This window comes from Oxyura jamaicensis, chromosome 2 (genome assembly GCF_011077185.1).
Source record: "Oxyura jamaicensis isolate SHBP4307 breed ruddy duck chromosome 2, BPBGC_Ojam_1.0, whole genome shotgun sequence".
In the NCBI taxonomy this organism is placed as follows: Eukaryota; Metazoa; Chordata; class Aves; order Anseriformes; family Anatidae; genus Oxyura; species Oxyura jamaicensis.
In genome coordinates this window covers 64,092,521-64,112,136 of record NC_048894.1, presented here as the reverse complement: position 1 = coordinate 64,112,136, position 19,616 = coordinate 64,092,521, and the positions used below count along the sequence as shown (strand labels likewise).

The following is a 19,616-nucleotide window of genomic DNA, read 5'->3' as shown; positions in this document are numbered from 1 at the left end:
CCCCCCAAAAAAAAAAAAAAAAAGCTACTTTGGGTTTTCTGTATACATTGAATAGCCAGTTCATGAGTTCATGATGGATGGTATGCCCATGGGCATCCCAGGTTCATGACTTCATGACTGAACAACAAGAACCTCTCCAGCAAAACAGTTTATTTTTTCTTCATGGTAATTCTGCCTCTTTGGAATTATAGCATCCTTTGGAAGTAATTCAAAACTGGCAAGAAAGCAAGTGAATACTTGCTGGAAATCTGTCTGCTTTCCTTTGCCTGGTTTCTCAACTATATAAGGAGCTGGGACTGCTGGCTACCCTGCTGCCAGCTGGGCAGCTCCTCTGCTGGTACCTCTTGCTGAGGCAACAGGCTGTCCTCTCATCTTAGGGGAGCTGAAGAGCACAGAGAAGAGTGGACCTCCTGGACCTGGGATACCATGTGCCTATGCACGTGTCTAGAAAAGGAGATAGAGGTGTGAGCAAGCAAAATTCTGGTCTGTGATCCTTTTTTTTTCCTGAGTAACCCACATTTACTAATGTGGAGCACTCTTAATGCTTATTTGCTGGAGAATTGGGGCCTGTGAGAATGAAATACTGTGTTTTTTCTCCCATGGCAATAGAAAAACATGCATAAGAAACCTCCACAAATTGAAATTACCTTTTTTTTCTCCCACAGGGTTCTGCTCAGAAATGTATTTACATGCTAGAAAGAGGCAGAGATGATATTCCAATAATCTTCACTCAGTTGCAGTTCTGGTAATTGTTGGCTGGGGGGAGACTTTCAGTATTAAAGATGCTCAGTGCTAAAAAGGTCTGGGATTTGCTGTCAAAGACAGAATGGTGTAAACTGCTGAAGAACACAGAGTCTTCAGGCTGAGGCCCAGATGTTTCATGCTAGCCATGAAAGGTGGCTTTCCTGAAATACAGGCACTGTTGTGCATGGCTATAAAGCATTAAGTCCTAATGATTCTGTCTGAAGTTCTGACCAAAAGATCAAAAAGGCTTGCTGAGAGCAAGGCTACGACTTGCAGCGCTGCGGAGATTTCAGGATAAAATAAGTCAGGTTTCTGCTGCTGTGAGCCCTCCATCTCCTCCTCTGGAGGTACCTTAATCTCCATTATTTCTTAGCTGGACAATCTACTGTGTGTGTCTTTGAGACACAGCACAGAACCTGAACTGTTTTTGATGTAGGTTTTTTTTGTAGACCTTTATTTTTATTCCTTTCTGAATGAAAAGGCAGAGATTTGTTGGTTTTGGTTTCGTTTTTCTTTTTTTTTTTTTTTTTTTTTTTCTGTGTATGTTTTTCCTCTCACAGGTATGATAATTTGCTATTTGACAGTTTCAGCATTCACACATCCTTGAAATTTCTGACACTTCTGCTTTAAGAAAAGAATCTGTTTTATTAGTAACAAAGTGATCTTGTGGCAATAACATGAGTACAGGAATTCAGAAGCCTGAAGGTTTTCCTGCGAGGGAAGGGAGGTGACTCTTTGGGGTGTCATGGCTGCAGAGTACAGAGCTGTGGGCTCTCTACAGTGAATATATAGAAAATGATGGGTGCTGGGAGTAGGATACATAAACACATTCATATTTTGCCAAAAGCACAAGTAAGCCACTCCTCTTTTTTGACTTTCAAGTGTCCCTGAAGGACAGCTCTAAAGGATTTGCAAGCCCATTTTCATGTTGTGGCTGGATGTTTGAATTGCCAGCCAAAAACCTTCTCTAAGGTTGCCAGCCAAAGGTTGCCAGCCAAAGGTTGCCAAAGGTTCTCAAGGTTGCCAGCCAAAAACCTTCTCTAAGACAAGACCTCAAAGGCCATATCTCCAGTCCTTATCTTTGTGGTCAGAGATGTTACTGGTGCTCTAGGAAATGTTGCTCTTTGCTAGCTGAGCTTGCATAGCCGTTTTTTAAAGGAAGACCAGCAAATATAGAGGTGCACAGATTGTACATTGACAGTGTGAAACAATTCATAGTACTACTCCTGCTTGCCCTGAAGTAAGGAGACTGCTCAAGAAATTGTTGATCACACACAAGCAACTGGTGGGAATTCTTTTTTTTTTTTTAAAAAAAAAAAAAAAAAAAAAACTAGTGAAGTTTTTTTTAAAAAACGGTAGCTCTGCAGAGCTCAAATTATTGTTTTGTTTGCTTTGTCTCAACATTAATAATTCTGCCTTTCTTTGGTCACAAATTGGTATTCAATGTGAGAGAGTTGGTGCACAAAAGGGCTTTAACCTGTTTGTAGCAGCTACTGGTGTGACACAGTTCTGGGTTGTGTGAAAGCTCTGTTCAGAGTAGAATAAAACCCTATGTAGATCTCTGCAGAGAGGTTCCTACAGCATCTTCCCATGTAGAGGTGTGACCTTTTCTCTTCGATGCTTCTGAGAGTGGTTCATATGTATTGTCATTGATTTGTGGCATATCAGACATTAACTCTGCAGCTGAATTCATCTAGGTGGCTTTTTTTCTGTGCGTTCAGTTTAGGTTCAGATTTATTTATTTATTTTGTATAAACTTAAACCAAAAACCTCTGTGATACATGAGAGCACTTTCTTCTTTTAGGAGTGGGAATGCTATTTATTCAAATTTGAGATCAGAGAAGCAAAAAGACTGCTGATTTCCAGGATGTGGAAGGCAAGATGCTCTCACTGCATTGCAAGGTAGCTTTATGGACAAACTGAAGTCTGAGTATTAGTAATGTTAGCCAACTTTGACATTATCCCAAGTGTCATGCTAATCATTAGGTGATCCTTGATGTGATAAACACAGGCCTACAGATGTGAGAGCAATAAATGCTTTCAGCCACAGTATTTTCAAAAGAAACAAAGAAGTAGACTGTATTGTGCTCTCTGTAAGTGTACATAACAGATGAGGAAAGCTGGACGGCTTTCAACAAGTGAACCATGGTGCATGCAATCTAAGGGTGAGGTTGTATGTCTCAAAGGGCTGTGGACAACAGGAGAACATGTTAGAGCAAGACAAAAGAGACACCTCATTCTCCATTAATTCAGTGGGGTTCCCAAATACAAGACTGGTCTGTATCCTTGAGATGGTCCACAAATACAAGGGAGGAAGACATTTCTTTCTAAAGTTGATTCCTCCAGCAAGTATTGCATCATCTGCATTGCATTAATCTAAAGTGAGCTCTTGGTATTGTGCCAGGGTTTTATAGTTACTGAGGAAAAAATTGTGTGGCTTCTTTTCAATATTATTTTTGAACTGTGCAAATGTTTTTTTCATCTGCACAAGTAGTGCAGTTTGTGCTCTCTCAAATGTTAAGTAAGAGAACAAAAGCATTTATCCGAGAAGTTAGAAAGCAGAGATGTATTAAAGACACCATAGTTGGAATGAAGTTTGGATCTGTGTTCTAAAAGATCAAAAGGTTCATTTTATCCTCAGTACTGATAATTGCTGATTCAATGTCTTCTGCCTGTTCCCTCAAGTTTTACTCTTCCAACATTTTCTCCATCCTTTTCACAACTTATAGCACATAGATGAAGAGAGTCTTTTGAACAATTATTATTTTGACGTCCTTACAGTAATTTAAGGAAGACTTACTAGTTTCCCACGTTTTCTTCTTTACTCCTATGGTAAATTATTGTAAGTGGCAGTGTGATTATTCATTTCATAGGTGAGTCTTTCATGGTGGCCCTTTGATGGGTGTTATGATGAAAAGTCACTATTTCTGCTGGAGGTTACATTGGATATAGTGGAGATAACTTATGAGTATTTTAGTATTTTATTGTGTTTTCCTAGGCAGTCCCCACATGACCCTGAAAGGAAAAGTTTAAATACTTGAAGTTTAAAAGAGGCATAAGCTAAAAATAACAAGAAGTACTAGGAGATAGATTTTGCTTGAAGTAATTGAAGCCAGCTGCGCAAGATAGAGAGGAGCCTGCAGGCTTATTTCACAACTCCACCTACATACCCCATTCCTTATGGGTTCACTGCTGGGATTGGACCCAAGGTCTGGAGTTAAGAGTATGAGTCAAATCCAATATCTCCTGCAACTGACTTCAGATCCAGCCCTTTGGATTTATTTATGACAGCAAACTTGGCCAGCACAGTGCTCAATTACACTTTTGTTGGGTACATGTATTCCAGAGGCAGGACACTCCCACTGACTGGATTTCCAAAATCTCCCCACAGGTAGTGCTCAAATGTATATTTTCCTCCAGTTAATGGTTACTGGTTCTGGTACCAGAAAGCAAAAGATGCTTTTGTACATGACTTTGCTCAAAGAAAGAAAATAAATTTGTTTGCACAAATATTTCTAGCCAACAATCTGGATGTTCTAGGTACTTTCTCTCTTAGAAGCTCAGAGGGGTTGGAGTGAGGTGCTTTCTGTATATGTCTTCTGACACTTAATCTTCTTAAACAGGAGGTCAGAAAAGATTATTCCTCTGGTCTCTTTCAGTCCTTAGGAAAATAAAAATATAACCATTTCTAAGGTATTTTGCTACTGCATCCCCCTGATCTCAGCTCACTGAAAAACTGACCTTCTCAAGAGCTCACAGCTATTTTTCAGGTCGCTTAAGCCATAATTCACAGACACTTAATTCTCCCTAGGGCCATGAATATTAGGGGTTTGTCTGATTGCCACACTGTGCACAGAACTTAATACCGAGGTTTGGAGACTTATGTGAGGTTCTTGGGCCCTGAAGAGCAAGCTCTTTCTCTAGCAGACAAAGCTTTCCTTTTCCCTGCCCTTCTTCCTGATCTTGCCTGTTACAGAATTTGCCCTGTTGCACTTCTCTGGAGCTGTCTTAGGCAAGATGTGGGCCTACATGATATTCCATCACTATCTATATTCATTTAATTTCCTATTCTCACCTGCTCCCAGAACTTTGCCATTTGAAGTATCCTATTATCATGTGTTACATTGCCACCATCCAAAAGTGTGAGCAGCTCTCTTCAGCTGTTTTGTTTTACCTTTGATCCCATTTTAAACCTCCCTTGTTCAGTGTGTAGCAGGTTCTATAAATACACAACTGGAAAAGATGTGAGAGATCTGTCTCTTCCAGGTTTTTTTTGGGAAAGCCACCAGTGTTGGCACTGAAGATGCTTCAAATGACCCTTGCATCTGTTATCCAGGTAATAGTTTTGTCTTGGTAATTCTGCTTTGCTAGTTATCCCCACTGTCTTCCTCTGTCTCACACTTAACTATCCTGACAGCACCTGAATACAGTGGACCTACATGTAAGCTAAAGTGAGAGAATTTAACCCAGATTTTTTATTTTTATTTTTTTGCATAGGCAGTTCTAGACCGTAAATGAGAAAAGAATAAAATTAGTCTTGTTTATATTAAGATTCACTGTTAGGGTAATGTGAGTTTTCTTGAACTTCCTCTCATTACAAAGACCGTTAGGTAAACAGTCTAGAGCTTTTAAAGAAGTCTTTTCATCAAATACACCACACAAGTCAGCATACCTGCAGACGGTTAACTTCGCTGCCCAGTTGTTGGACACTATCTGGAGCCAAGGTATGATGTCAACAGAATAATGATTTCTCCCTATGGCTTGAACTGCTTTTCTACTGTTGATTTTAGATTTGACCTTGAAGCCAAGTCTAATCATGTTTGCTGCTTCTTCCTATTCTTTCTGAATGCCACTTGCTTGGCTTTTGTGAACCTGCAGCCTACCTTTCTATAGCAGTTGACAGACCTTAACTATGTTTGGTCCAATTTGTCATCCCACTCCCAAAGGCTGCTAAGGACCAGCGACTTTCACTGTCTTGCTTTTGTTATGGCTCTGGCTACAGCATCCAGGTTGATTAGACAGGAAACAGACTGTCACGCCAAGCCACTCAGTCTGTACTTCTGCCCTAGTCTAGCTGTGTATGTATTACAAAGGACATCACAAACATTTATGGTTGAACACTTTACTTATTCTTCATGTAGACTCAAAGATACTTCTCTTCTCCCAGAATCTTCCATATATATACAGGAGATACTTCTCTTCTTCAATATAGAGAGATAGTCATCATCATTGGGAAGGATTTGGTAAAAGCTTACACTTTTATTAATTATAATGCCACAAATAAAGTATTCAGAAAATAAGAATGCCTGTGTAATGTGTGTGCTCTACAGAATTTACGCTTCCGATGTGGCACAGCATCCAAATTTCTTTTGTACAGTATTGTGTCTCTGACTGGATAGCCAAAACTGTATATGATGCAAGACAGTGGAAAGCCTCCTTCTTATTAAATTGCACTACACAGCATGAAGATCTTTGCTAAATTAGCTACACTAAGATATTGTCTAACAGCCAGGTGGGAAGGGGACTGCACTGTGGCAGGCTCTGCATAGAGACCCCACAGGAGGGGAGCACAATGGAAACCTGCTTAATTCATTGGAACTGGAACAGGCTCTTAGTATGCAGTTTGTTAAAGAGATGGGTGACTTATTAAGCATGATACAAGATGTGGGTCTGGAAACATGTTAGCTGTTAAAATGCATTTGATTTTTTAGCCTTGGCTTTCCCTGTGGCTTTAGCCAAACAATTTTACTGTCCTACTTCAGACTGCCTATCTGGAAAAGAAGAGTTGTAAATTCTGACTGCATTTCAAAGGAATGCTGTAAGGGTTAATCAGTTTCTTTTTTTGCTGAATGTTTGGGAAAAGGAAAGCAGCTGTGTAAGTATTGTTTCCAAGGCATTTTTGTTTGTGAATTATCTCTGACATACGGCTTTTTAATGCTAAGAATATTTATGCTATGGACATTTTTTTAAACATCCATTTAAGTTGCTTGTGTGAAACATTTATACTATTTATATTAGTATATACTTAAGGTCCTGAAGACTGAATTCAGAAACTCCTTCACTATGTTATAGTTCCCTGAAATACCTCATTACTTAGTGATGTTTAATCAAATTTAATCTTCAGTAAATCTCTCTGTGTCATTAAAATTCTGCTAGGCATTACTTACACGTTATTTCTCAGGCTTGAAGTAGACAAAGTTTTGGATTATTTTTAAAAGGAAAATTGTTATACTGAGGAAATGAAAAATAATTTGATGGGCTTGCTTCTCTGAGATACAGCATTAGGAATGTCTTCTAGCAAAATTAGAGTAAAGTATTGCTGTCTGTTTCACTAAAGTTCTGCTTGATGCTGGATGTTTTTTTGCCCATTTCCACTTCGATCTGTCTTCGTCTTTTACATTTCTGTTGAAATGGGTTTTATTTTTTCATGTTTATCATGTGGAAACAGAATACAACTGGTTTGGACATGCTGTTGAGTGAACCCAGTGAAGCTGCACTAATGCTGATGGCTGCCCAAAATGTTCAGCCTTTGTGTGCAGCACAACACATGACTTCATGATGAGATTTTTCTTAGAAGTCCATCTCCTGGGATCATGCGATCATACAATAATCTCAGATGTTTTATTTTGATTTTTAAGCACAGAAAATCTAAAAATAGACCAACTACACAGAGTGAATCAAAGCACAGTCAAACAGAATGTTCTTCTATATCTATTATTGTTTTTAAAATATATTAATATTTAAGATCTGGCACGCATTTTTAATTGTGTATGATGAAATTGGCAAGAGGAAACATCAGATGCTTTTGTAAATGCTGATGCCATTCATTAGAGTATGACCTGCATTTCTAAGCAGTGGTTATAAGCAACAAACCTGAGCTGCAATGTAGATGAGGCTAGAGAATGAAAGATTGGGTTGAGAGGTGGAGACCTCAACAGAGAGGACCTGCTTGCTGCCCTGTGTACTGGAGCAGTCAAGTACTGGCCACTGGAGAAGAAACTGGGTGATGCTTCATGTCAGAACACCAAAAATGTTCATGAGATGAGCATCAGGCATTGCTTTCCCAACAGTTGGGAAGGTACTCAGTGGCACTGGCCCATGTGTTTCACTTCTTGTTAAGCTGGTGATTTATAATGGGCAACTGCAGAACATGCTGCTGCTGCCTTTAAAACAAGGAAGGTCATAGATTTTGATCAAGTCCCCACTGTATGAACTCTGCTCTGTTTTTACACTCCTCTTTTCTCTTTATTTTAAAGGCATCTTTACAATAAAAAGAGGCAAACCCCCCCATCACTGATTCCTCCTGAATCTGGAGACTCCCACTTACACACCCAAATTGCTTTCAACAGCATTTCCTGTTTTATTTCCATCTGTTTTACAGAGGCATATTTTTCCATTTTTATGGTGAATGTTAATTTCATGTTGGTTTTCCTGTGTATACTTTGTGGGAGTAAACAGCATGGGTAAGGAGAGGGCAGCTTGCTGGAGAGATGAGTGTTGGGGTGGTGTCGTACCCAAAGTGTGAAGTTTTCCAGAGAGGAAAAAAGTATGGGAATCCTGAGAGCCATGCTCTGGGTTCAGGTGATCTCTGTTTGGGAGATAAACAAGCACTTGTATCACCCTAACCAAAAACATCACCAGAGTAGAATGAACAAAAAGACGATGTGAATGGCAAGGTCAGGAATGCACATTTCCCTACTGGAGCTTCTGTTTCCTGCATTCATTTTCCAGAGTGCTGACTCATGTAGCCATGACAGTCAGTCACCCTTAGTTGCTTCCTTGGAGGAGAATGATGGTACGTAGTGATTGTTGGGCACGTTGGAAAGGCTGTGTGGCCAGTGAAGGATTTGTGCATACAAGTGCCTCTGACTGGATTGGATCAGTAAGAAAGTTTCAGAGGGACAGGAATCACGGACCAGAGGAGAGGCATGACTCCGAGTTGTTCCTCCACAAGTGGAGTCATGATCTGTGGCTGGCATGTGGATGCCTTCTGGCAGCATAAATAATATCCCTGATAATAAGAAGAGGTACAAGTAGGAACTGTGTTGTTCAGGGGCTTGGATGCAGAGACAAGACTTCTGGGAGCAGTGTGTGTTTGGTGTTGGGAGTGGGGAAAGGGACAGCCTGGGAGGAGAGAATGAACAATTAAGTGAAATAATCCATAGAATCAAAATCAGTGAGTTAGTAAAATGAGACTGGCTCATTAAACAACTTAAACAGAAAGAAAACAATAAGCAAAACTGTGGTTAAGGTAGAAATATTACAAGCAATTTGGTGAAAGAAGTTCAAAATGAGCTGGAAGGAGTCTATCAACTGGAGCAAATGGAGCATTGTGTGGTCCTGGTGGCAAGGGGAACCTGAGGAATATCCATAACAACATGTGGAAGGGGAACATGAGAGCATCCACCAGAGCTGCAGATCTTTCAGGGCCTCACATCCTAACATCTTTCCTGGCCATGCCAATGAGAGGTGCAACCCCTAGCTACAGAAGTCTGTCATTACAGTCAGAAGCACCAAAGTAATGAATCCAGATGCTCCTTAAATTTGGGCATGAGTGGGGAGAAAATGACTTGGACTATATTTTAAGTCAGGTGGAAATTCCATGTTTGATCCCACAGTGACAAAGGCCAGGAGGGTCTCTGTACTGCATCTGCATTTATAAACCACTCCATGCTAATTTTGTTATATTCTTCACAGTAAAAACTTTACTGAGTATTATGGTGGAGGTGGTCTAATGCAAGATCACAAATCCAAATGTTTGTATCAGATCACTTCAGACTTTATGAAACCCTGAAATGTCTTCCTGGTTGTGAACCAGTTTGAACCTTGGAGAAGGCTTGCATAGGACTTGAATTTAAATTTAAGTTTAATCTGATTTTATACTATTGAAACCTCCACCATCCCCCAAATCTGATAGACTTGCATGCATACATATCCTCTTCCACTTGGTGGCCATTCCCTTACTGAGGATGTGTTGCAGGCTGTTTGCTGCCTTATTTTCAGCTTAATGTACGAACAGGTTCCTTTCTCATATAGGTGAGGTTTACTATATAACTGAGTTGTCTGTGACAGCAAGCCCTGTGTGAGTGCAGGCTGATGGAGTTGCAAAGTGCTAATCACATAAAGACAGCATTCCCTTGTCATCATGTGGGTTTATTTATATTCCCCCCCCCCCCTCTGATTTCCAGACCAGAACCCTGAAGAGCTTTAGCCCTGTGTGAATTATATAATTGTGCTGCTGCAGGCCATGTGACTGGCTGCCTGAGTAATTCACTGCAGAAGGAGACAAACTGCATATTAAAAGTTCAACAGTGTTTAAAACACAAACGTGCAATGGTAGCATACTGTACCCATGCCCCTTTGTCTGAAATCTATTATTACTGCCGCAGCCCTGTGGAGGCTTGATTTATGGTACCGAGCTCTGTGATTTGAGGGGAAGAGCATGGGTGGGGAGGGAAGGCTAACTGGAGCATTGGCTTGTTTCTTTTCCCCTACAACAACACTCTGTCTCCAAAAGTGGTTTCATCTAAAGTTTATCAGAGCAAATGGCTACTTGGAGACCTCAGCATGGAGCGGGGAGTCACTGCCTCATGGAGGTAAACAGCAGTCACAGTGTCCCACATCAGCTGGGAGCCTAACTTTGTTCTCACCATTCTGCAGTGGTGTAGGACAGCGGGAGAAGCAGGGAGAATCTGTCATAAAGCATGCAGGGATCCACTAAAGACCCTCTTTATAGGTAATATATGGGAAGCAGGGGTAAGGGCCAGATTAAATGTTCCCATTTTACAAAAAGCCTTGTGCTGTTTTCAGGACAGTTAATTGCATTGTTTGTTCTGACCTCTGTATCTTCCTTTCATATGGGAGCTGGTAAGTTGTTTTTTGACTGTCTGAGGCTGGAGGAGAAGGGGCTGTCTGGCACTGCAAGGCTGGATGGCTGTGCATAGAGTGTGTGTGTTTCCAGAGCACAAGACTTAAGGAGGCTGTTGCTCAGCTTCAGAAAGCACAGCTGTTGCAGAGCAAGCGAAGGAGTGTGGACACAGCCTTGTGATCTCTATCAGGTAGGCAAATGAACAAACCATGTGCTTGTTCCTGACTAGTCTTATTTCTTGCAATGGCAGTATTATTAGCAGATAGCATTTTGGCTCACAAAGTCCTAATTTCTGCTTGTGGCAGTCGGATGTGGGTGATGATAGCAGCTGGGTGTGTTTGCCCAGAAGCCGGTATGAATGAATGAGATCAATAGCTGTGCTAAAAATCACTGAGCCATCTGGGATTTACAGATAGAGGATTGACTTGCAAATTCCACTGCAACTGAGATCTGCAGTAACTGCTAAATAGCAACACACATGATGGAGATGCCATAGAAAGTTAGCCAGAATACCTGAAACTACACGGTGGTACTTTTCTCAGCCTTCTTTTGCAGAGAAGCTTGGGAAAGGGTGAGAAAATGCTGAGGCAGGGGGAAATGATGTTCTGCTGCTGATTTTTTAATTTTTTTTAGTCATGTTGTTGACATATGATTTTGAACCTAGTGCAGGAAGATAGACAATATAGATGCATTTTACGTGTGCCTGGTGACTACCAAAACCAGTCTCTTTACATCTGCATGCAAATTGGAGAAGCATGTGGCCAAGGGGATGTGGGGGAGAGCACAGGCAGGGAGAGGAGAAAAGCCTTGTTTGGAAAAACGGCAGAGAATGCACTGGGAAATAGAGTTTGGATTTCAAGTCCATTTTATGCTTATTCTGTGCTCTGTGATTATGCAGACCTACAGCGTCTATGAAACTGTAAAAAGGAGCTAGGGACAAACTTACATCTGAGAGTACAGACAAAGTTCAGAAACAGTCTTTTACTGCGGTAAAGAAGGCAGTGCTTTCACAACAGACTGGTCATCTCTGTGATAGCTTCCATCACAGATTTTAAGTATGGAATTAGTCTTCCATTCTCTCTCAGTGATAAACAGTGATATTTGCCTGTTCTACTTCACATGAAGAAACAGCGGCATAGGAAAGTTATAAGATGTCACATGGGTTTCTGGGTCAAGCTGTTCTAAAACAGCTGGGAATGGAGAGGCTGGTTGCTGACGTAGGATGCCATGTTTATAAACCTATGTAATGGATAGGTAAATATATACGTGTTCATGGTAAGGAGCAAAGTAGGTATTCTGCTCTATGTGCTTCTTTGTTGTGGATAAATACAGATGTTGAAACTCAGATATTCATAACAATGCGGGACATCCAATTACTAAAATAGTGGCATTTGGAGTCTGGAAAGACTAAACTTAACCAACATCAAAGAAGTAATTTGGAAAAGAACTGGAAATGCAAAACAAATTGGCCAGTGTTTTACCCACTAACTCACTCCATCAAAGCAAAATAACAGCTTTCCTCTTTTAATTTTTTCTTTATTTTCCTTGCAGGTCACGACCTAACCTTATGTTAGCTTGGATAGTTACATTTCCCTTCTGTGCTCTTCTAGCTTGTATTTTAGATGGTGGTATCTAGTATTTGTTTTATTAAGCTGCTGTGTAGGTATCTTCTACTTCACAGGGAGGAAGATTTTGGTGGTGGGTGATGTCGTCGCTGAACAACATATAAGCTAGTTTGTAAATAGACTTAGGAACACAAAATAGTATGTGGAACATGATTGTTAGTCCTCCATAATAACAGTGTTGTTCACAGTGCTGTGTATTTGGAGGTTTGTCAGGGTTTGCACTACTTGCTAGATCTTTTCCCTGATTTTTTTTTTCTTCGTGGAGATATTCACAGTAAAAAGGCTTCAGCCAAAACTTCACTAAGTAGGAGGCATCTTTTGTATCTGTAGCTGTCACTGCATTGCATAACAGATGTAGTGGTGATGTGACCCAACCCTGCTGCCCTTACTAATGTATGTATTAGCAGAGCTACACTCGCTGCACTACTGTTCCTGAGAAGCAGAGCTGGGCCTTGAAAGCTCTTTTCTCTTATTCTGAGTCCGCAACCCTGTTTTTTCTGGTCCCAAAATATAGACTGTGGTCAGTTGAAACTGAGAAGCAGTTTGTCTTTTCTTTTGTTTTTGTCTTCTTGAGATGCAGCTAACATTGCTTTTCCTGTGACCTACACCACTGAATGGCATCACTCTGTAGGGAAGTCTCCTCAGGAAGATAGTTACAGATATATTTATCACTTGGTTAATGCCATTGCTTAGTGAAGTTACGTGGGCCATCTGTGTAATCAAATGTGTTCATAGCTATCAAGGAAGCTCTTCAAATAGGCCTACAGGTAGCTAGCAGCATATCACTATAGTATCTTTTGAAGAAGAAAAAAGAATAATTTGACTTTCTCCTTACAGAATCTTTGTTATACTCCTCACCCCAGGAGCTCAGATCAGGATTTGAATGATCTGATATTACTTTCAGCATAGTCGTTCTTATTTCCAAGTATTACCTCCACTGAAGGCAGTAAGAGTTAGGAGCTGATAGCTAGGGAAGCATTGACCCATTGATTTTCTTAAATGGTAGTCAGTCTAACTGAAGATGAGAATCCCTCTGAAGGAACTGTCACTCTTTGTTGGAGAAATGATGTGCAAATGAGAACTTTTCCAAGGAAACTGTGCTAGGTGACAAAAGAAGGGAGCAGTCTAATGCAATCTTGTATATGTTAATTAGTAGAACAATTCTGACCCAACAGGGGAGTTAGGGTATGATGAAGTAGATTGAGAAACAAAATAGAACTTACTAATTTTTGCCTGGAACTTGAAGCAATAGACCATGATAAGTATGTGAGTAAAGTCAAAATTCTTTGATCTTTTTAATCCTATCACTGTTAGATAGTAGAACAGAGGGTGTCTTCAGAGTTTTTGACAGCCTATCAAGCTGGCAGAGGGACAAATATGCTTGTCAGAAAGTTTGTGGTTTAGTAGTAACCTGAAAGGAAAGGAAAAGAAAAAAATCCATGCAGGATTATAGTTTTATAATAGAGGAGCCACCAAATCTACCTGCAGGTGAAGAACGAAGCTAACTGTAGCTGTGAGTCTGACCAGCACTTCAGTATTTCTGCCTCTGAATTATTCTTGTTTCACCTAGTCTTGGTCTTATTTAAGAAATATATATAAGATATATGTATATATAAGAAATACAAGATATATATATATATATATAAGAAATATATAAGAAATAACAACATATACCTGGTTTTCTAATTCTCTTAACTGATTATCAGAGATCACCATAGATCCACAATGCTGTTGACAATTTAATAGAATGATAAAAACTTTTTTGAGTACACCTATGGTGAGAAAGAACTCTTCTTGCAGAACGGGAGAACATTTTTTGTCTGTTGTTTAATGTTTGTTTCCCCTGTCCCAGGACAGATGCAAAGAAACAGAGAGATGAGGGGAAGCTGACAGTATGGAAGAAGTAGTATTTTTACTTGAAAATAATTCTTGTCTCACTTTGAGTTATTTCAGGACAGTGAAATAGGAATAGGAATAGGAATAAAAGACACATTTGATTGCCCAGACTTTATTCTGTATCAAAACAAAATGGAACATTACTCTCAAATTTTTCATGTTGTTTTTCTGAATCTAATTTTTCAGGGATGTTCAGCTTGAGTTAAACAACTTTTCCCAGAATTATTTTCCAACATAGCAAAATGGATTTTTGAGTAAACCAACACTGCTTAGCATTACAGAATATTTGAGATTTGAAGGGACTTCAGGTTGCTCAATGCCAGGTTGCTCAATTTAATGGTTTAATGTTAAAATTACGTTCCATTGTGCTGCTTTAGCAGCTTAGTGTGAAAGTAAGAAATGATTTAACTTTGGAAAATTTAGATTGTTAGTTTTTAAAGCTGTAGAAAAGATTTGGGAGATTCGCTGTAAAGAGGGACTGTATGCAAACACTTTTTTTTCCTGTTGTTTTTTGTTTGTGTGTTTTTAACTTCTGCAGTGGGAAGCTGAGTTTTGCTGAGCACTGCGAAGAAAAGCTTTCCTAGAAAATTGTTATATTTCAGAAAACACATTACCTTTTCAGATGTAATGGCAGAGAGGACTACAAGCCTTGTTTTCTGTGATGTGCGTTTGCCCTATGGCTCTTATCTGACTGTTCAAGTGTGAATTTATACCAAAACGTTTTGAAGCATGGAGATTCATCTTTTTCATTTCAATTGTTTGTATACACTGATAAATGTAGTGGGAAAACAGTTTCAAAAAACAAAAACAAAACATCTTCAATGTCCTGCTGGAAAATGGTCATCTGGAGGATCCCTCAGAGTCTTCATGTGTTTGACATCAAGTCAGAGCCTTTCCAAGAATGACATGGATCTGCTTTAGGAGTCAGTGGAGTTAGACAGAGATGAATCTCTCTCCTTGCACCTTTCCCACCTTTTGCTTAATGTGGTGCAATGAACTAAAACTTGAGACTTGTAGAGAACCATTCCCACTAATAGAAATGTGCGCAAATTAATCAGGCTGTGGTGCCTAACATTAAATCTTGCTTATTATAAATGACTGTTATGTCATGTTAATGAGATTTCTTTCAGTTTTACTGCCTGCATAGTGCTGATCCAGACAGCCAAGAGTTTTAGTACTATTTTATGCTCAACTATGCCTTACTGTCTTTTATTTTTTGTGGGAAAGGACGGGGGGAGAGTACATGACTTCTCTGTTGAATTTTAACTGTAGTAAAAGTATCTGAAACAAGTGAATAGGAAAAGAAAGCTGTGTGTTTAGGCATATAAGACTTCTGAGCATATTTTTTTTATTATTTAAAACAAACAAAAAACAGATCCAAATGATATAACTAGCTGAATGTACTTTCTCCAGTTCATGAAGACCAAGCGGATCTACTCACTGGAGACCTGACCCAGATCACAGTTGCATTGCCTGGGGAAAGCTTCAGGTCTTGAAATGAGCACAGTAGGATGCTGGAGGGATCATTAGCATTGAGAAGCCAGTTGATTCTGCTGCTGCTCCCAAGCTGTGGCCACCGTTAGTTTGAAGTTACCTGTTTTGCTCAAGTTTTTCATGGACTTAATCTAACTGCTCACTTCAGAGGGAGAAAATGACCTGGGGAGGATTCATCTGTACAGACATGGTGAGGTGAGGGTAGTTCAGCATGAAAGAAGCTGTCCCTTTCACAAACCGTCTAGATGCAGTAGCTCCAAGTCCCAAGTATGTATCATAAGTAGCAGGACTGACTAACCTCAGCTTGAGAAACGTCCGTTAAGCCTGAGGTGGTAGTTTTCCTCCATCTGCCAAGAGAGGAAGCCATCTGCAGAGATAAATAAATGGTGGCATCCTTATCAGTTGTTTACAGATGCCTTAAATAGCAGAAGCAGTTATATGCCATGGTGTTTAAAAGTGGTTTGCTCTTTTTTTCTCCCTAAAATGAATAAATAAATAAGAATCAAGAAAATTAACCCCTTCTTTCACCAACGTGGATTAGGCCCTAAAAGGCCTACCTCAGTGAACTGGCAGGCTGTATGCTAACCCTAGTTAGGACAGGGCTGTGTACCTCTCTCACACGAGTTGCAGAGAGCCTTGGTTTGCAGGAGAAGTGATTACTTGGCAGTCAGCCCTGTGTGTGTTCATCTTTCTATTTCTGATGCGTGACTTGTCAGAAGCACAGTATTTTTTAAGCTATTAGATTGATCTGTTATTTTCAGGTCTTTGTGGCTTATGCGTCATATTGGAGTGTCTTTGACCTGTTTTATATCTGAGCTTTCTTGCTTACAAATTGCTTTTCCCTGAAGAAGTTGTTGGTATAATTGCTGCACTTGAAACCATGCTTCTGTCATTTACATGACTGTGTCCCCAACAAAGTCCACAGCTTAATTTCAGGGTTTGTATTTGGTGAGGAGATTAAAATTGGTGGGTTTTAGGCTTCCGTTGCCCAAATAATCGGTGTTTTGTTTGTCAGTGTGGTCAGCTGAACACATTGGGGCCTGCCTTTTAGAAAATCCTCATCCCCTTGCTTTTGAAAATCTTTTGTGTGGTTCAGGTTGGGTTAGTCATAGTTGTTAGTCATTTTTGAAAATGTAGGCCTTTAGATTTGCCTTTGTTATTTGTTTTCTTTTTTAAATCATCTTTCTCTGAGACCTCAAGGAAAGGCAAATTAATCATAATCTCGTGAAATTCCATTTAGGAAACATAATTCTTCTGAAGTGTCTATGCAGTTTTTATAGAGAAGCTTTCTTTACATCAAAACGTCAGATTGCAAGTGATAAGAGAGCAAAAAAACAGTATCCATTGAAGAGTGCAACCAAATATTAAGTTTGCATTGGGAACTAGTTTGCAAAGGGAGTTTTTTCTCCTTAAAACAGAAGCATGTTTCTAGAACTTAGGTATATATAGCATCAATGGACAAAAGGTGTGGCTCAGTTTCTCAGGCCAGCTTTCTGCATTGTGTGAACATCCACACTTGTCTAAGAATATAGAACCAGATTCCTCCCAGCACCTGTAGGGTATCATTGGCAAAGCTCTGGAGAAGGTAACTATTTATACCTAATGCTGGCAAATGTATCATCAGTTGAGGGTGGAGTGGTGTTGAGTTCTGCATTGAGTTTGGGCACTGATGGGTGGCAGGGATGTGGTGAGCATGGCTGGCACTTGCAATGTTTGAAGGCTGGAGACAGTTTGTGTGCAGCTTGCTTTCATCCCATTCCCCCAAGCAAGGAGCAGTATAGCTGACAGACATGTCCAGAGGAGGATAATAACATGTCATTACTCAGCCTTGTTTAGGGCTACAGAGGGAGAAATGCTATCTTTATAACTTCCCTAATACATTCCTGATCTTTTTTGTATGCTTGTCATTTTTGAGATGGAGAATGTATGTTCTTTTACCAACGAATGCATTTACCATTTGGGGGTGCCAAAATAGGGCATATTCCCTTCATCTGAATGGAGTAGCTATTCCTTCAGTGAAGGCCCTTGCTCCAGTTAGCCTGAAAAAGGAGAGCCCAAAATACATGTATGCTGCTTCATTTTTATCAGAGAAATGGTGACTGTCAGCTGTAGGTTAACCTTCCAGGAGCGTCCCAGCAGTGCAGGTCTCTGTCTGTTGTAATGAAATACCCAGCTGCCAGAGAAAGAAGGGACTGGGCACCAATTGAAACTCAACAGGAATATTTTCATTGGCTGTACTGAGCAGGATCAACAAGTCTGGAATCACCACTTGAAGCTGAAATTACTTTCTGCTAACACATAATTGAATGCAGACCTGAGCACTCTTGAGAGCATAAAGAACCACAAAAGCTCGAGGTACTAGATGTTGTCAGCTGTTGTGGCAGGCATCAATTTATCAATTGTCTTGATTTAAATGAGTATCTCACACCATGCTAAAAATGTGTTTCTTCAGCAAATCAAAGCTGCTGCATCAAAGTAGGATTCACATAGAGATGCACAAGTTTTAGCTATGCTTAGCAATCTTCCCCACATTTTCCCTGTCCTCTTCTTATTTCACAGGGACAGTCATTAATCTTTGCTAGTAAGTAGCTTTAAAAAACAAGACAAAAAAAGCTAAGGAAACGATCAACACTCCAGTGTTCAAAGTGAAAAGTGGTTACTGCTAGCAGTCATCTTCTTTAAGCCACTTCCAAACATACTGGAGTAAGAGAGCAGTGGATGGCAGTTGCATCACTAGATTTTGTTGATGTACCTCCAAGCACACTTTCTGGGGCTACTTGGCTGGTTAGATGAATATCTGCATGGGGGCAGAGGTATATTTTGAGCATGCTGGGGCTTCAGGTCTCTTTTTGTGAGCAAAGCCTGTATGCGTAAAGGGTAAAGAGGAGCTTGGTGGTGCAGAGCCTCCTCTGAAGGAGCTCAGCAGCAACTGGCACAGCAGATAGGTGTGCTGCTGGTGAGTCATGGGGGGCATGGCCATACACTGCTTACCCCGCTATTGTTTCTGCTTGTCTTTTAAATAAAAGTACTACTTTACATTTTCTGATGTCCTCCACCACGTAATATATTCCCTTTGAAATGTAATGGAAAGTTGCTGCTGTAATTAACTCATTGATTGTTTATAACAATTGCTAATTGTACCTGGCTGGGAAGCAGGGAGGATCTCACTGTCTCTAATGTGACTGGATAATTATGATTTTTTTCTCTTCATATGTTTCTGTAAAACGTGTTCTCTTTGCAGGAGCTTTTATTGCTGGGCAGCTGATGTTCAGTTCCCATGAATGGCAGGTGCAGGCTAGCAGTCAGCCCTAGGGCAGCAAATGGGATGAAGATATTCCAATATTTGCATGTATTTGCATCCAGCCTAGTATGGCAGGAGAGTTTGATTCCACATTAATCTGGGCATTAACTTTATAGTAGTTACTTTGCACCTTTATTGGGAAAAGGAGAGCTGCTGAAGAGCTGACACAATTTTAGGGAGATGTTTTTAGTGTAAGACAAGGCCAACGTGATTTTTGTGAATGAAAGATGATAGTTATCAGACTTCAGTCTGGGGCATCTGCTTTAGGAAAGACCTCAAAGTATTGTGGGTAAAGGAATATATTTTCGAGATGTGCCTGATTTGTTTGTTTGCTTTTGGGGGTAAATGGTCTAGCAGTACAGTCTCATATTCATAAATCTTGAGGCATGGTGGCTGTCTGGGTGTACGGAGCATAGGAGAAATGCTCTTTGGTTGCATTTGTTTCCGTAAGAGGAAGGAGGGGAGGTTGCTTGTACAGTATTTTATAGCCAGGATTTGGTAGTATTGGTTTTTCACCAAGAAAGTTTATTTTCCAAAGATGCCCAGTTTGACTTAGTCAAAAGCAGACAAAATATATTGAATGCTTATTTAAATAATTGTTCAGCAGCTTAATGGGGTAGGAGAACTCCTCCCTCTTCCATTTCATTTCTGGTATAAATAACTACCTTTAAGAATCCTAAGAAGCAAA

General features: G+C 40.1%; 1 protein-coding gene across 5 annotated transcripts in view; it reads left to right on the top strand.

The window, feature by feature from the left end:
• PHACTR1 (phosphatase and actin regulator 1) overlaps window positions 1-19,616 on the top strand; it is a 305,056-nt gene that overhangs the window by 121,692 nt on the left and 163,748 nt on the right. Inside the window, exon 1 of one of the 5 annotated variants that reach the window (XM_035319557.1) lies at window positions 10,771-10,802. The exons of the other annotated variants lie outside the window; for them this stretch is intronic. The gene's annotated coding sequence lies outside the window, so the exon portion shown is untranslated. Of the gene's footprint in view, window positions 1-10,770; window positions 10,803-19,616 lie in introns of those variants that run through there. 5 annotated transcript variants of the gene reach the window in all.